Consider the following 17657-nt stretch of genomic DNA (forward strand, 5'->3'; position numbering starts at 1 on the left):
TATTGCATGTTCTTGTTGGCACACAAGCGGCCATTGATTCAAATTAAATATAATTTGAGCGGATCATCCACATTGCAATGTTTTGAAATGCGGGCTTTTATTTTGAAGGTTTCCTCAGTAACATACCAAACGTCAAGGTTTGTGCTGCTGGCAGAAAACTAGTGCTGCAACGATCTCTACTTCCTGGTTTCCTCCGTCTTCCTGGTTACAGGTTTAAAACGACAGCCGCTGCGGGACTAGCAGCTGACATGCTGCATGCCGGGTAGGGTCGGACATGGCGCCGAGTAGTGCGGACGAAATTGAGGAAATTAAGGAAAACAGTGGATGAAACAACAGCCGTGCTGGAATGAGAACAATCGCGGTGTCAGTTCTGATGGTATGGAGCGGGAGGATCAAGGACCGAGAATGGTCGGGAGTGGAAAGACAGAGGAAGAAGAAGAGGTTATGATACCGAAAACATGAAGAGGGCTACGGTAGGAAGCAAGAGTAATGATGTGATGGAGTGGAAAGTGGTGGAAGTGTTTTGATGAGACCACAGGGCCTGTCTTACACCCTATCTGACTAACTCAAATGTATTTATAAATCCCTTCGTACATCAGCTGATATCTCAAAGTGCTGTACAGAAACCCAGCCTAAAACCCCAAACAGCAAGCAATGCAGGTGTAGAAACACCTGCCATAGAGCAAGGTAGGTGAAGTGAAATTTAGTTCAGTTCATTTGGAAATGGTAGATTGTTACTATTTTGTGGTAGCCGGGTTCAGCGAGAGAAGATTCTGACAATGGAAAAGCTTCATGGGAAGAAGATTTAAAAAGCCACGTCCCTGTGGTGCTTATACCAGGTGGGATGATAGTGGTGCTTATACCAGGTGGGATGATAGTGGTGCTTATACCAGGTAGGATGATAGTGGTGCTTATACCAGGTGGGATGATAGTGGTGCTTATACCAGGTGGGATGATAGTGGTGCTTATACCAGGTGGGATGATAGTGGTGCTTATACCAGGTAGGATGATAGTGGTGCTTATACCAGGTGGGATGATAGTGGTGCGTATACCAGGTGGGATGATAGTGGTGCTTATACCAGGTGGGATGATAGTGGTGCTTATACCAGGTGGGATGATAATGGTGCTTATACCAGGTGGGATGATAGTGGTGCTTATACCAGGTGGGATGATAGTGGTGCGTATACCAGGTAGAGGGGAGTCATCACTGGGATGATAGTGAAGAAAATGTGACGGGAGGCCAGAAGGTTGATCAGTGGGAAAAGAAGGGAGCGCCTATCAGTGCTGCTGGAGGTTTGAGAACGTTATGCCTGGGAAAGTACAGATGGTTTTTAATCCACACTGATCTTTAGAATGGGACATGTAGCTGTTCAATTTTTAAAGAAAGAACATGTGTGTGAAGTGTGGAGGGATTGTGTGTGTGTGTGTTATACCAGGTGGGGGGGTGGTATTACCATAGAGAGCCGCATAGAGAGGCTCAGAGATATAGAATCAGTCATGATGTATTGTATGCAGAGGTTGTAAAACAGACTGGTGGAACTACAGTGCAGACTGATGGAGCTTCCATGGCTGCTCCTGGACTAAGTGGACCTGCTGTCGGGGTTGGTGTTTCTGCTGGTCCTGGTTTGGAGGCCGGGTCAGAAATATTGGCACTCATGAATGTGCGGTGGCAAAGGACAGTTTTTTTTGAGTAAAGATGACTTCTATCTCAAGGCCATCAGACTGTTAAACAGCCACCACTAACATTGAGTGGCTGCTGAGTGGCTGCTGCCAACACACTGACACTGACTCAACTCCATCCACTTTAATAATGGGAATTGATGGCAAATGATGTAAATATATCACTAGCCACTTTAAACAATGCTACATTATATAATAGTGGTACATTATTCATCTCATATGCATACGTATATACTGTACTCTATATCATCGACTGCATCCTTATGCTAATACATGTATCACTAGCCACTTTAACTATGCCACTTTGTTTACATACTCATCTCATATGTATATACTGTACTTACACCATCTACTGTATCTTGCCTATACCAGCTCTGTGATCACTCATTCATATATCCTTATGTACATATTCTTTATCCCCTTACATGTGTCTATAAGGTAGTAGTTTTGGAATTGTTAGTTAGATTACTTGTTGGTTATTACTGCTTTGTCGGAACTAGAAGCACAAGCATTTCGCTACACTCGCATTAACATCTGCTAACCATGTGTATGTGACAAATAAAATTAGATTTGATTTGACTTATTGGTAAGGTTATCAACATGACTTGGGTTAACCTTTTGGACACACCTACTCATTCCAGGGTTTTATTTTTACTATAATTTGTTTTCAACAGGACAATAACCCAACACACCTCCAGACTGTGTAAGGGCTATTTGACCAAGAAGGAGAGTGATGGAGTGCTGCATCAGATGAGCTGGCCTCCACAATCACCCGACCACAACCCAATTGAGATGGTTTGGGATGAGATGGACCGCTGAGTGAAGGAAAAGCAGCCAACAAGTGCTCAGCATATGTGGGAACTCCTTCAAGACTGTCGGAACAGCATTCCAGGTGAAGCTGGTTGAGAGTGCAAAGCTGTCAAAATCAAAGGGTGGCTACCCTCAAATATTAAATATATATATTTTTTTATTTGTATATTTTGGTTACTACATGATTCCATATGTGTTATTTCATAGTTTTGATGTCTTCATTATTATTCTACAATGTAGAAAATAGTAAAAATAAAGAAAAACCTTGAATAAGTAGATGTGTCCAAACTGTTGACTGGTACTGGTAAAACAAAATTAGATTAATGAAAGGATAAAAATTAACTAAGCTTCCATGTTTACACTTTACCTTAAGTTATACCTTCCTCTCTTCCTCCCTCTCTCTCCCTTCCTCCCCCAGGTCCTCCTCCTCCTCAGTGTTTGTGGTGGTGAGGATGTGAGAATGTGGCGATACCAGATGAACTCTCAGAGGATGAGAGTCTCGGTAACACAGGGCTGTGTCCCACACCGCAGCCAGGGAATGACGCCTTTGGCAGCTGGCTTAGCTCTGCAGGCAGTTTCCTCACCAGATCTTTCCACTGGTGAAACTGGTGGCCTTAGGAGCCGGTATGGCTGCTCACAGGGTCTTTTGAACCCAGATCTGAACACAGCAGAACTGCATCAGAAGGCCCAATCACGAATCGACACCTTTTTTAAAATTAAATGTTTTATACTTTAATCTTCATTTAACTAGACAAGTCAGTTTAAGAACAAATTCTTATTTACAATGACGGCCTACCAAAAGGCCTCCTACGGGGACGGGGGTCTGGGATTAAAATAAATAAAGAAATACTATATAAATATAGGATAAAACACACATCACGACAAGAGACACCACACCACTACATAATGGGAGACCTAACAACATAGCAAGGCAGAAACACATGACAACATGGTAGCAACACAATACATGGTAGCAACACAACATGGCAGCAACACAACATGGAAGCAACAACACAACATGGAATACAACAACACCATCACTGGCAGCAACACAACATCACAACACAACATATCTTTAGCAACACAACATGGCAGCAACACAACATGGTCAGCAACACAACATGGCAATTGTTAGTTACATTACATGGTAGCAACACAACATGCTTTGCAACACAACATAGAAGCAACACAACATGGCAGCAACACAACATGGCAGCAACACTGCTAACATGGCAGCAACACAAAAATGATTTGAACACAACATTGGTAGCAACATCAACATGACAGCAACACAACATGGCAGCAACACAACATTCCAGGTAGCAACACAACATGGCAGCAACACAACATGGCAGCAACACAACATGGCAGCAACACAACATTTGCAACACAACATGGCAGCAACACAACATGAGTTCTGCACAACATGATGAACATAACATGGCAGCAACACAACATGGTAGCAACACAACATGGCAGCAACACAACATGGCAGCAACACAACATGGCACCACAAATCCAATTGAAGATGGTTTGGGACACAACATGGTGCAAGGAAACATGGCAGCAACACAAGTGGCAGCAACACATGTGGCAGCAACTCAACATCAAACACAACATGGCAGCAACACATTCATGGTAGCAGCTGGTTGGAGTGCACAACATGGTAGCAACACAACATGGTGCAACACAACATCAGCAACAAACATGGCATATATTTTTTTATTTGTATATTTTGGTTACTAACATGGCATTCACAACATGGCAGCAACACAACATTTGAGCAACACAACAATGGCAGAAAATAGTAAAAATAAAGAAAACATGGAATGACACATGTGTCCAAACTGTTGAACACAACTGGTAAAACAAAATGGCAGATTACACAACATGGTAAAAACAACATGGCAGCAGAACAACATTACCTTAACACATACATGGTAGCAACCTCCCTGGCTCTCAACATGGCAGCCCATGGTAGCAACACAACATGGCAGCAACACAACATGGTGAGCAACACAACATGGCAGCAACACAGATGAAGCAACACAACATGGCAGCAACACAACATGGCCCGCACCGCAGCATGGTAGCAACACAACATGGCAGCAACACAGTTTCAGCAACAGATCAACCATGGCAGCAAACAACATGGTAGCAACACAACATGGCTGCTCAACAGGGTCTTTGAACCCAGATCTGAACACAGCAGAACATGCATCAGCAAGGCCCAATCATGGCAATCAACACAACATGGCAAAATTAACATGTTTTAACTTTAATCTTCAGCAACACAACATGGTAGCAACAAACATGGCAGCAGAACAACATGGTCTGGGAAAAATAACATAAAGAAAACATATAAACATGGCAGCAACACAACATCAGCAACAAGAGACACAACACCAACACAACATGGCAGACAAACAACATATCAAGGCAGAAACAACATGGTAGCAACACAACATGGCAGCAACACAACATGGTAGCAACACAACATGGCAGCAACACAACATGGCAGCAACACAACATGGCAGCAACACAACATGGCAGCAACACAACATGATAGCAACACAACATGGCAGCAACACAACATGGCAGCAACACAACATGGCAGCAACACAACATGGCAGCAACACAACATGGTAGCAACACAACATGGCGGCAGCACAACATGGTAGCAACACAACATGGCAGCAACACAACATGGTAGCAACACAACATGGTAGCAACACAACATGGCAGCAACACAACATGGTAGCAACACAACATGGTAGCAACACAACATGGTAGCAACACAACATGGCAGCAACACAACATGGTAGCAACACAACATGGTAGCAACACAACATGTTAGCATCACAACATGGTAGCAGCACAAAACATGGTACAGACATTATTGGTCGCAGACAACAGCACAAAGGGCAAGACGGTAGAGACAACAATACATCACACAAAGCAGCCACAACTGTCAGTAAGAGTCCATGATGGAGTCTTTGAATGAAGAGATGGAGGTGGGTTCTTTTTTTGCAGCTCGTTCCAGTCGTCAGCTGCAGCGAACTGACAAGAGGAGAGACCCAAGGATGTGTGTGTTTTGGGGACCTTTAATGTCCAGTGCAGTTTCCTGAAAATTATAACGTCTTTAGTGTGAGAATTATAATGTCTTTAGTGTGAGAATTATAATGTCTTTAGTGTGAGAATTATAACGTCTTTAGTGTGAGAATTATAACGTCTTTAGTGTGAAAATTATAACGTCTTTAGTGTGAAAATTATAACGTCTTTAGTGTGAAAATTATGTCTTTAGTGTGAAAATTATAACGTCTTTAGTGTGAAAATTATAACGTCTTTAGTGTGAGAATTGTCTTTAGTGTGAGAATTGTATTTAGTGTGAGAATTATGTCTTTAGTGTGAGAATTATGTCTTTAGTGTGAGAATTATAATGTCTTTAGTGTGAGAATTATAATGTCTTTAGTGTGAGAATTATAACGTCTTTAGTGTGAGAATTATAACGTCTTTAGTGTGAGAATTGTCTTTAGTGTGAAAATTGTCTTTAGTGTGAAAATTATGTCTTTAGTGTGAAAACTGTCTTTAGTGTGAAAATTGTCTTTAGTGTGAAAATTGTCTTTAGTGTGAAAATTATGTCTTTAGTGTGAGAATTATAACGTCTTTAGTGTGAGAATTATAATGTCTTTAGTGTGAGAATTATAATGTCTTTAGTGTGAGAATTATAACGTCTTTAGTGTGAAAATTATAACGTCTTTAGTGTGAAAATTATAACGTCTTTAGTGTGAAAATTATAACGTCTTTAGTGTGAAAATTATAACGTCTTTAGTGTGAAAATTATAACGTCTTTAGTGTGAGAATTATAACGTCTTTAGTGTGAGAATTATAACGTCTTTAGTGTGAGAATTATAACGTCTTTAGTGTGAGAATTATAACGTCTTTAGTGTGAAAATTATAACGTCTTCAGTGTGAGAATTATAACGTCTTCAGCTGTTTGCAAAGACCACCTGAAATGTCTGCCTATTTTTGGTAGGATGGTGACATAACCAAGCGGTAAATTAGTTAATAGACCAATGAGAACGTACCAAACTTCTCTGCCAATAACAGCTAGTCTTCAGTTCTCCCCTCTCCACTCAGACCACACCCAGACAGTCCTAGTAAAATTCTTGCTCTTTGCTACTAAGAAGCTGTTATTATTATTTTACCATTTGAATTTAAAGAAGTCACCATAAGGTATGTAATTGTTTCCCAGAAATGATTTGACATTGAGCTGAAAACTGCTGGATCTTTTAAATAATAATAATAATATATCTTTTAATCTCCTACAGTTGAAACTGTGGTTGTAAAACTGCCTTCAATATGTTCCTAATTCTAGTCTGTTTCCTGAAATAAATAAATGAATGTATTCCCCACTATATCTTTATTAATTCAAATCAATTCAATGTAAACAAACCACAACTGTTAAATTAAAACTCACGTGAAAAGAAGGGATAAATCACAATGTTTTTACTTAATTAAAATACTCAAACTCATTTTCCTGGGAGTATAGTAGAATTAGTATTAGTAATATTATAGTAGAATTAGTCATTTAATATATTAGAATTGATTTGGACAACTCAAAATACTAGAAAATGACCAAAAATATACAGGTGTGAGACCTGCAGCTCGTTTTGAGTTGGGGAGATCAATTCAATATACTATAAAATTACTTTTTAAAAAATCAACTCTAAACTGTGTAGAAATAAACATTTACCTTCATTCATAGATTTTCTTGTCGGTCCAGCTGGCTAATAATCACCAAAATGAAAACTAGACAGTCGGGGATCGTCAAAAAGTCCTAAAACAAGGTGAGGCAATATAACACCTCGAAGACTGAATGGTCTCCGGGATAAACATGAGTTTGACATCCCTGGTGTCCACAATACAATAAACATGCTTAGAATAATGAAGTCCTTTACTATACCAGGCAGGCAACATTATCATTATTACCAGTCCTTTACTATACCAGGCAGGCAACATTATCATTATTACCAGTCCTTTACTATACCAGGCAGGCAACATTTTCATTATTACCAGTCCTTTACTATACCAGGCAGGCAACATTATCATTATTACCAGTCCTTTCCTATACCAGGCAGGCAACATTTTCATTATTACCAGTCCTTTACTATACCAGGCAGGCAACATTATCATTATTACCAGTCCTTTACTATACCAGGCAGGCAACATTATCATTATTACCAGTCCTTTCCTATACCAGGCAGGCAACATTATCATTATTACCAGTCCTTTCCTATACCAGGCAGGCAACATTATCATTATTACCAGTCCTTTCCTATACCAGGCAGGCAACATTATCATTATTACCAGTCCTTTCCTATACCAGGCAGGCAACATTATCATTATTACCAGTCCTTTACTATACCAGGCAGGCAACATTATCATTATTACCAGTCCTTTCCTATACCAGGCAGGCAACATTATCATTATTACCAGTCCTTTACTATACCAGGCAGGCAACATTATCATTATTACCAGTCCTTTACTATACCAGGCAGGCAACATTATCATTATTACCAGTCCTTTCCTATACCAGGCAGGCAACATTATCATTATTACCAGTCCTTTACTATACCAGGCAGGCAACATTATCATTATTACCAGTCCTTTACTATACCAGGCAGGCAACATTATCATTATTACCAGTCCTTTACTATACCAGGCAGGCAACATTATCATTATTACCAGTCCTTTCCTATACCAGGCAGGCAACATTATCATTATTACCAGTCCTTTACTATACCAGGCAGGCAACATTATCATTATTACCAGTCCTTTACTATACCAGGCAGGCAACATTATCATTATTACCAGTCCTTTACTATACCAGGCAGGCAACATTATCATTATTACCAGTCCTTTACTATACCAGGCAGGCAACATTATCATTATTACCAGTCCTTTACTATACCAGGCAGGCAACATTATCATTATTACCAGTCCTTTCCTATACCAGGCAGGCAACATTATCATTATTACCAGTCCTTTACTATACCAGGCAGGCAACATTATCATTATTACCAGTCCTTTACTATACCAGGCAGGCAACATTATCATTATTACCAGTCCTTTACTATACCAGGCACTATACCAGGCAACATTATCATTATTACCAGTCCTTTACTATACCAGGCAGGCAACATTATCATTATTACCAGTCCTTTACTATACCAGGCAGGCAACATTATCATTATTACCAGTCCTTTACTATACCAGGCAGGCAACATTATCATTATTACCAGTCCTTTACTATACCAGGCAGGCAACATTATCATTATTGCCAGACGTCTATGAAAACCCCCAGCAGAAGACAAAGCTGTCGAAACATTGGTTGAATGAATTGAGTTGTTGTTTTCCAACACGATCATTATCCTTCACCAGTAGTTGTCATATTACATATTGGTCTATGTATTCAACAAGGTGAAGTTGCCCCCCCCCCCCCTCTGGGGCCAGTTTTTACCTTTTCCCTACAAATGGTTATTAGGAGGAAGAGGAGAGGTATCTGATCCTAGAGGAAACGTCACCCTGTATCCACACAATTTCCTGAGTGTAACTTCTATTCATAGCGAGTTTGGGTTAGTGGTATAGTCCTTAGATGGGTCTAAGTGTTTTTGCATTGACAGGCCATCATACAGAAGCAGGGGTTAGTGGTATAGTCCTTAGATGGGTCTAAGTGTTTTTGCATTGACAGGCCATCATACAGAAGCAGGGGTTAGTGGTATAGTCCTTAGATGGGTCTAAGTGTTTTTGCATTGACAGGCCATCATACAGAAGCAGGTGTGTATGCTGTCCCTCACCTGTCTGCGCGCGGGACCTTTCCACACCGACCCCTGTCCTTACTTCCGCTCGGTCGCGCAGTTTATCCCGATCATCTGACATCAGGACAAATGGCGGACCAGGATGGCAGCGACACATCTCCGACAGTACCACAAGGTGAGCTCCCATTGTTTTTGAAATCGTCCCCGGTTAATCGGATGTGCCGATTAATCGGTCAACCTCTAATTTCTAGTCTATGCCTCAAGGCAGCAGCCTCTAATGTGTTAGTGGCTGTTTAACAGTCTGATGGCCACTGAGATAGAAGCTGATTTTCAGTCTCAGTGGTTAACCTGTGATTTCTAGTCTATGCCTATAGGCAGCAGCCTCTGATGTGCTAGTGATGGCTGTTTTTTCAGTCTCAGTGGTTAACCAGTCTCTCGGTCCCATGCACCAGTGGTTAAAACCCCCTGGGACGCCCTCTGAGAATGGGGTCACGGCCAGGGATCAGCCATTATTAAGGGCGACCCTGGAGCCATTAGTCTTATGTGCCGTGCTCAAGGGCACATCGGCAGATTTTTCAACTTGTCGGCTCAGGGATTCAAACTAGCAACCTTTAGGTTACTGGCCCAACACTCTTAACTGATAGGACAGAAGACCAGTGCCCACAGTCCAGGGCCCATAGACCAGGGCCCATAGGACAGTAGACCAGGGCCCACAGTCCAGGGCCCATAGACCAGGGCCCATAGGACAGTAGACCAGGGCCCATAGTCCAGGGGCCGTAGACCAGGGCCCATAGGGGCCGTAAGCCAAGGCCCATAGGGGCCGTAGACCAGGGCCCGTAGACCAGGGCCCATAGGACAGTAGACCAGGGCCCATAGGACAGTAGACCAGGGCCCATAGGACAGTAGACCAGGGCCCATAGGGGCCGTAAACCAGGGCCCATAGGACAGTAGACCAGGGCCCATAGGACAGTAGTCCAGGGCCCATAGGACAGTAGACCAGGGCCCATAGGACAGTAAACCAGGGCCCATAGGACAGTAGACCAGGGCCCATAGGACAGTAGACCAGGGCCCATAGGACAGTAGACCAGGGCCCATAGGACAGTAGACCAGGGCCCATAGGACAGTAGACCAGGGCCCATAGTCCAGGGGCCGTAGACCAGGGGCCGTAGACCAGGGCCCGTAGGACAGTAGACCAGGGCCCATAGGACAGTAGACCAGGGCCCATAGGACAGTAGACCAGGGCCCATAGGACAGTAAACCAGGGCCCATAGGACAGTAGACCAGGGCCCATAGAGGCCGTAAACCAGGGCCCATAGGACAGTAGACCAGGGCCCATAGGACAGTAGACCAGGGCCCATAGGGGCCGTAAACCAGGAGCCCATAGGACAGTAGACCAGGGCCCATAGGACAGTAGACCAGGGCCCATAGGACAGTAGACCAGGGCCCATAGGGGCCGTAAACCAGGGCCCATAGGACAGTAGACCAGGGCCCATAGGACAGTAGTCCAGGGCCCATAGGACAGTATTAAGCAGATTCACAGATGGATCTTTATGACTCAGGTCTGATGCATTTAGGGAAAACGTTTAACTTGGTCCCATTGAGGATTCTCCTCCCAAAGAGTGGGGTTCATTCGTCTCTGAACAGCACATACTTTTTTTTATTTATAGTGTATGAGGACACTTTTCAAATGAGCGGATTCGACTATTTCAGTCACACCCGTTGCTGACAGGTGTATAAAATTGAGCACACATCCATGCAATCTCCATAGACAAACATTGGCAGTAGAATGGCCCGTACTGAAGAGCTCAGTGACTTTCAAAGGATGCCACCTTTCCAACAAGTCAGTTTGTCAAATTTCTTCCCTGCTAGAGCTGTTATGGTGCTGTTATTGTGAAGTGTAAACGTCTAGGAGCAACAACGGCTCAGCTATGAAGTGGTAGGCCACACAAGCTAACAGGGAGCGCTGAAGTGCGTAGGGCGTAAAACATTTTGTGTCTGTCCTCAGTTGCAACCCTCACTACCGAGTTACAAACTGCCTCTGGAAGCAACATCAGCACAATAAATGTTCATCAGGAGCTTCATGAAAATTGGTTTCCATGGCTGAGCAGCTGCACACAAGCCTAAGATCACCAAAATGCCAAGCGTCAGCTGGAGTGGTGGGAAGCTCGCCGCCATTGGACTCTGGAGTGATGAATCACGCTTCACCATCTTGGCAGTCCGATGGATGAATCTGGGTTTGGTGGATGCCTGGAGAAAGCTACCTGCCAGAATGCATAGTGCCAACTGTAAAGTTTGGTGGAGGAGGAATAATGGTCTGGGGCTGTTTTTCATGGTTAGGGTTAGTTCCAGTGAAGGGAAATCTTAACGCTAGAGTTTACAATGACATTCTAGATGATTTGTGCTTCCGACTTCGTGGGAACAGTTTGGGGAAGGGCCCTTTCCTGTTTCAGCATGACAATGCCACCATGCACAAAGTGAGGTCCATACAGAAATAGTTTGTTGAGATCGGTGTGGAAGAACTTAACTGGCCGGCACAGAGCCCTGACCTCAACCCCATCAAACACCTTTGGGATGAATTGGAACGCCGACTGTGAGCCTGAAGGCCTAATCACCCAACATCAGTGCCCGACCTCACTAATGCTCTTGTGGCTGAATGGAAGCAAGTCTCTGCAGCAATGTTCCAACATCTAGTGGAAAGCCTTCCCAGAAGAGTGGAGGCTGTTATAGCAGCAATGTTCCAACATCTAGTGGAAAGCCTTCCCAGAAGAGTGGAGGCTGTTATAGCAGCAATGTTCCATCATCTAGTGGAAAGCCTTCCCAGAAGAGTGGAGGCTGTTATAGCAGCAATGTTCCTACATCTAGTGGAAAGCCTTCCCAGAAGAGTGGAGGCTGTTATAGCAGCAATGTTCCAACATCTAGTGGAAAGCCTTCCCAGAAGAGTGGAGGCTGTTATAGCAGCAATGTTCCATCATCTAGTGGAAAGCCTTCCCAGAAGAGTGGAGGCTGTTATAGAAGCAATGTTCCTACATCTAGTAGAAAGCCTTCCCAGAAGGAGTGGAGGCTGTTATAGCAGCAATGTTCCAACATCTAGTGGAAAGCCTTCCCAGAAGAGTGGAGGCTGTTATAGCAGCAATGTTCCAACATCTAGTGGAAAGCCTTCCCAGAAGGAGTGGAGGCTGTTATAGCAGCAATGTTCCATCATCTAGTGGAAAGCCTTCCCAGAAGAGTGGAGGCTGTTATAGCAGCAATGTTCCTACATCTAGTAGAAAGCCTTCCCAGAAGGAGTGGAGGCTGTTATAGCAGCAATGTTCCTACATCTAGTGGAAAGCCTTCCCAGTAGAGTGGAGGCTGTTATAGCAGCAATGTTCCTACATCTAGTAGAAAGCCTTCCCAGAAGAGTGGAGGCTGTTATAGCAGCAATGTTCCTACATCTAGTGGAAAGCCTTCCCAGAAGAGTGGAGGCTGTTATAGAAGCAATGTTCCTACATCTAGTAGAAAGCCTTCCCAGAAGGAGTGGAGGCTGTTATAGCAGCAATGTTCCTACATCTAGTGGAAAGCCTTCCCAGAAGAGTGGAGGCTGTTATAGCAGCAATGTTCCTACATCTAGTGGAAAGCCTTCCCAGAAGAGTGGAGGCTGTTATAGCAGCAAAGGGGGAGAGACCAACTCCATATTAAATGATTCATTGCTTTTTATTTATGATTATCCCAGTGTGTTCTTGAGGTGTGTGTGTGTTGGTGATTGGTTGTCGTTCAAGGTGTGTGTGTTGGTGATTGGTTGTCTTTCAAGGTGTGTGTCTGTGATTGGTTGTCGTTCAAGGTGTGTGTGTTGGTGATTGGTTGTCTTTCAAGGTGTGTGTGTTGGTGATTGGTTGTCTTTCAAGGTGTGTGTCGGTGATTGGTTGTCTTTCAAGGTGTGTATCTGATTGGTTCTGTGTTTTCTCCAGCGTCTGTTCCCTCAGTGAGTGTGTCAGGGTCAGGGACCAAGCACAGTGACAGCAACGGTCATGGAGCCCCCAACCTTGACCCCAGCTCTAACCCCAGCACAGCACTGCTGCCCCCTGCTGACGAGAGGTAGGACAGCAGGGAGAGAAACAGTCAAAATCAAACTGTACATTAAAGCAACAATTACATTTTCTGAATGCTGTTGAGAAAGTACATTGCTCTCTCCTCCCCCCCTCTCTCTGCCCCCTCCCTCTCTCTGCCCCCTGCCTCTCTCTGCCCCCTCCCTCTCTCTGCCCCCTCCCTCTCTCTGCTCCCTCCCTCTCTCTGCCCCCTCTCTCTCTCTGCCCTCACTCTCTCCTCCCTCTCTCTGTTCCCTCCCTCTCTCTGCCCCCTCCCTCTCTCTGCCCTCACTCTCTCTCTTCCCTCACTCTCTCTCTCCCCTCCCTCTCTCTGCTCCCTCCCTCTCTCTGCCCCCTCCCTCTCTCTGCTCCCTCCCTCTCTCTGCCCTCACTCTCTCTCTTCCCTCCCTCTCTGCTCCCTTCCTCTCTCTGCCCTCTCTCTCTCTTCCCTCACTCCCTCTCTCTGCCCCCTCCCTCTCTCTGCCCCCTCCCCCCGTCTCTCTGAGAGAACAGGTTGTTTGAAGAGGTGATAGTTCTTCTCCCTGCAGACTCCAGACTTCCTCCCCCTGGTGAAGAAGAGGAGGAAGAGGAGCAGCTTGTCCCTATCATTGCGTTCCAGGAGAACGGTATCGTCATGCCTCTGATTGGAGGAGTGGTCGACACCCCAATACAACACACAGCAGGTCATTCGTCATGATCTGCCTTCCAGACTTCAGTTTATATCAGATTTACATTTACGCTTCCTTCATTTAATTAGTATTTAACTTCTATTTAAAACTGGCTTTATTTAACTAGGCAAGCCAGTTGAGAACTAATTATTATTTTCAATGACAGCCTAGGAAGAATGGGTTAACTGCCTTGTTCAGAGGCAGAACGACAGATTTGTACCTTGTCAGCTCGGGGATTTGAACTTGTTACTAGTCCAACGCTCTAACCACTAGGCTACCCTGCCACCCCTCCACTCTAACCACTAGGCTACCCTGCCGCCCCTCCACTCTAACCACTAGGCTACCCTGCCGCCTCTACACTCTAACCACTAGGCTACCCTCAAGGATTCAATCTAGCAACTTTCCAGTTACATGTCCAACGCTCTAACCACTAGACTACCTGTCTCTAACCACTAGACTACCTGTCTCCTCTAACCACTAGACTACCTGTCTGCTCTAACCACTAGACTACTTGTCTCCTATAACCACTAGGCTACCTGTCTCCTCTAACCACTAGACTACTTGTCTCCTCTAACCACTAGACTACCTGTCTCCTCTAACCACTAGACTACCTGTCTCCTCTAACCACTAGGCTACCTGTCTCCTCTAACCACTAGACTACCTGTCTCCTCTAACCACTAGACTACCTGTCTCCTCTAACCACTAGGCTACCTGTCTCCTCTAACCACTAGACTACCTGTCTCCTCTAACCACTAGACTACCTGTCTCCTCTAACCACTAGACGACCTGTCTCCTCTAACCACTAGACTACCTGCCTCCTCTAACCACTAGACTACCTGTCTCCTCTAACCACTAGGCTACCTGTCTCCTCTAACCACTAGACTACCTGTCTCCTCTAACCACTAGACTACCTGTCTCCTCTAACCACTAGACTACCTGCCTCCTCTAACCACTAGGCTACCTGTCTCCTCTAACCACTAGACTACCTGCCTCCTCTAACCACTAGGCTACCTGCCTCCTCTAACCACTAGGCTACCTGCCTCCTCTAACCACTAGACTACCTGCCTCCTCTAACCACTAGGCTACCTGCCTCCTCTACCCTCTAACCACTAGGCTACCTGCCTCCTCTAACCACTAGGCTACCTGTCTCCTCTAACCACTAGGCTACCTGCCTCCTCTAACCACTAGGCTACCTGCCTCCTCTACACTCTAACCACTAGGCTACCTGCCTCCTCTACACTCTAACCACTAGGCTACCTGCCTCCTCTAACCACTAGGATACCTGCCTCCTCTAACCACTAGGCTACCTGCCTCCTCTAACCACTAGGATACCTGCCTCCTCTAACCACTAGGTTACATGCCTCCTCTAACCACTAGGCTACCTGCCTCCTCTAACCACTAGACGACCTGTCTCCTCTAACCACTAGACAACCTGTCTCCTCTAACCACTAGGCTACATGTCTCCTCTAACCACTAGGTTACCTGCCTCCTCTAACCACTAGGCTACCTGCCTCCTCTAACCACTAGGCTACCTGTCTCCTCTAACCACTAGGCTACCTGCCTCCTCTAACCACTAGGATACCTGCCTCCTCTAACCACTAGGCTACCTGCCTCCTCTAACCACGAGACTACCTGCCTCCTCTAACCACTAGGATACCTGCTGCCCGTTATGGAGGTATCAGCCTCCTCTAACCACTAGACTACCTGCCTCCTCTAACCACTAGGCTACCTGCCTCCTCTAACCACTAGACTACCTGCCTCCTCTAACCACTAGGATACCTGCCTCCTCTAACCACTAGGATACCTGCTGCCCGTTATGGAGGTATCAGCCTCCTCTAACCACTAGGCTACCTGCCTCCTCTAACCACTAGGCTACCTGCCTCCTCTAACCACTAGGCTACCTGCCTCCTCTAACCACTAGGCTACCTGCCTCCTCTAACCACTAGGATACCTGCCTCCTCTAACCACTAGGATACCTGCTGCCCGTTATGGAGGTATCAGCCTCCTCTAACCACTAGACTACCTGCCTCCTCTAACCACTAGGATACCTGCTGCCCGTTATGGAGGTATCAGCCTCCCTCTAAACACTAGGCTACCTGCCTCCTCTAACCACTAGGATACCTGCCTCCTCTAACCACTAGGATACCTGCTGCCCGTTATGGAGGTATCAGCCTCCTCTAAACACTAGGCTACCTGCCTCCTCTAACCACTAGGATACCTGTCTCCTCTAACCACTAGGATACCTGCTGCCCGTTATGGAAGTATCAGCCTCCTCTAACCACTAGGCTACCTGCCTCCTCTACACTCTAACCACTAGACTACCTGCCTCCTCTAACCACTAGGCTACCTGTCTCCTCTAACCACTAGGCTACCTGTCTCCTCTAACCAATAGGCTACCTGCCTCCTCTAACCACTAGGCTACCTGCCTCCTCTAACCACTAGGCTACCTGCCTCCTCTAACCACTAGGCTACCTGCCTCCTCTAACCACTAGGCTACCTGCCTCCTCTAACCACTAGGCTACCTGCCTCCTCTAACCACTAGGCTACCTGCCTCCTCTAACCACTAGGCTACCTGCCTCCTCTAACCACTAGGCTACCTGCCTCCTCTACACTCTAACCACTAGGCTACCTGCCTCCTCTAACCACTAGGCTACCTGTCTCCTCTAACCACTAGGCTACCTGCCTCCTCTAACCACTAGGCTACCTGCCTCCTCTAACCACTAGGCTACCTGCCTCCTCTAACCACTAGGCTACCTGTCTCCTCTAACCACTAGGCTACCTGTCTCCTCTAACCACTAGGCTACCTGTCTCCTCTAACCACTAGGCTACCTGCCTCCTCTAACCACTAGGCTACCTGCCTCCTCTAACCACTAGGATACCTGCTGCCCGTTATGGAGGTATCAGCCTCCTCTAACCACTAGACTACCTGCCTCCTCTAACCACTAGGCTACCTGCCTCCTCTAACCACTAGGATACCTGCCTCCTCTAACCACTAGGATACCTGCTGCCCGTTATGGAGGTATCAGCCTCCTCTAACCACTAGGCTACCTGTCTCCTCTAACCACTAGGCTACCTCTCTCCTCTAACCACTAGGATACCTGCTGCCCGTTATGGAGGTATCAGCCTCCTCTAACCACTAGGATACCTGCCTCCTCTAACCTCTAGGCTACCTGTGTCCTCTAACCACTAGGATACCTGTCTCCTCTAACCACTAGGATACCTGCCTCCTCTAACCACTAGGATACCTGTCTCCTCTAACCACTAGGATACCTGTCTCCCCTACCTACTAGGATACATGGGTCCTCTAACCACTAGGATACCTGCTGCCCGTTATGGAGGTATCAGCCTCCTCTAACCACTAGGCTACCTGTCTCCTCTAACCACTAGGCTACCTCTCTCCTCTAACCACTAGACTACCTGCCTCCTCTAACCACTAGGCTACCTGTCTCCTCTAACCACTAGGATGCCTGCCTCCTCTAACCACTAGGCTACCTGCCTCCTCTAACCACTAGGCTACCTGCCTCCTCTAACCACAAGACTACCTGCGTCCTCTAACCACTAGGATACCTGCTGCCCGTTATGGAGGTATCAGCCTCCTCTAACCACTAGACTACCTG

General features: G+C 45.6%; 2 long non-coding RNA genes across 13 annotated transcripts; one reads left to right on the plus strand and one right to left on the minus strand.

The window, feature by feature from the left end:
• The first annotated feature begins 257 nt into the window (after positions 1-257).
• Positions 258-3508, plus strand: LOC127931550 (uncharacterized). 2 transcript variants are annotated; one of them, XR_008141714.1, is made up of 3 exons: positions 258-473; positions 2355-2572; positions 2926-3508. It is a non-coding gene; the product is annotated as an uncharacterized LOC127931550 (long non-coding RNA). The 2 variants fall into 2 exon arrangements; XR_008141713.1 differs by having other exon boundaries at positions 259-473; positions 2909-3508.
• Positions 3509-15147: 11639 nt separating this feature from the next.
• LOC127931551 (uncharacterized) lies at positions 15148-17447 on the minus strand. 11 transcript variants are annotated; one of them, XR_008141721.1, is made up of 4 exons: positions 17408-17447; positions 16695-16869; positions 16388-16437; positions 15294-15597 (listed from the first exon to the last, which is right to left on the minus strand). It is a non-coding gene; the product is annotated as an uncharacterized LOC127931551 (long non-coding RNA). The 11 variants fall into 11 exon arrangements; XR_008141720.1 differs by lacking the exon at positions 17408-17447 and adding an exon at positions 17089-17388; XR_008141717.1 differs by lacking the exons at positions 15294-15597; positions 17408-17447 and adding an exon at positions 15148-15233 and having other exon boundaries at positions 16413-16437; positions 16695-16947.
• Positions 17448-17657: the final 210 nt, after the last annotated feature.

Source organism: Oncorhynchus keta, chromosome 8 (assembly GCF_023373465.1).
Source record: "Oncorhynchus keta strain PuntledgeMale-10-30-2019 chromosome 8, Oket_V2, whole genome shotgun sequence".
NCBI classification, from domain to species: domain Eukaryota; kingdom Metazoa; phylum Chordata; class Actinopteri; order Salmoniformes; family Salmonidae; genus Oncorhynchus; species Oncorhynchus keta.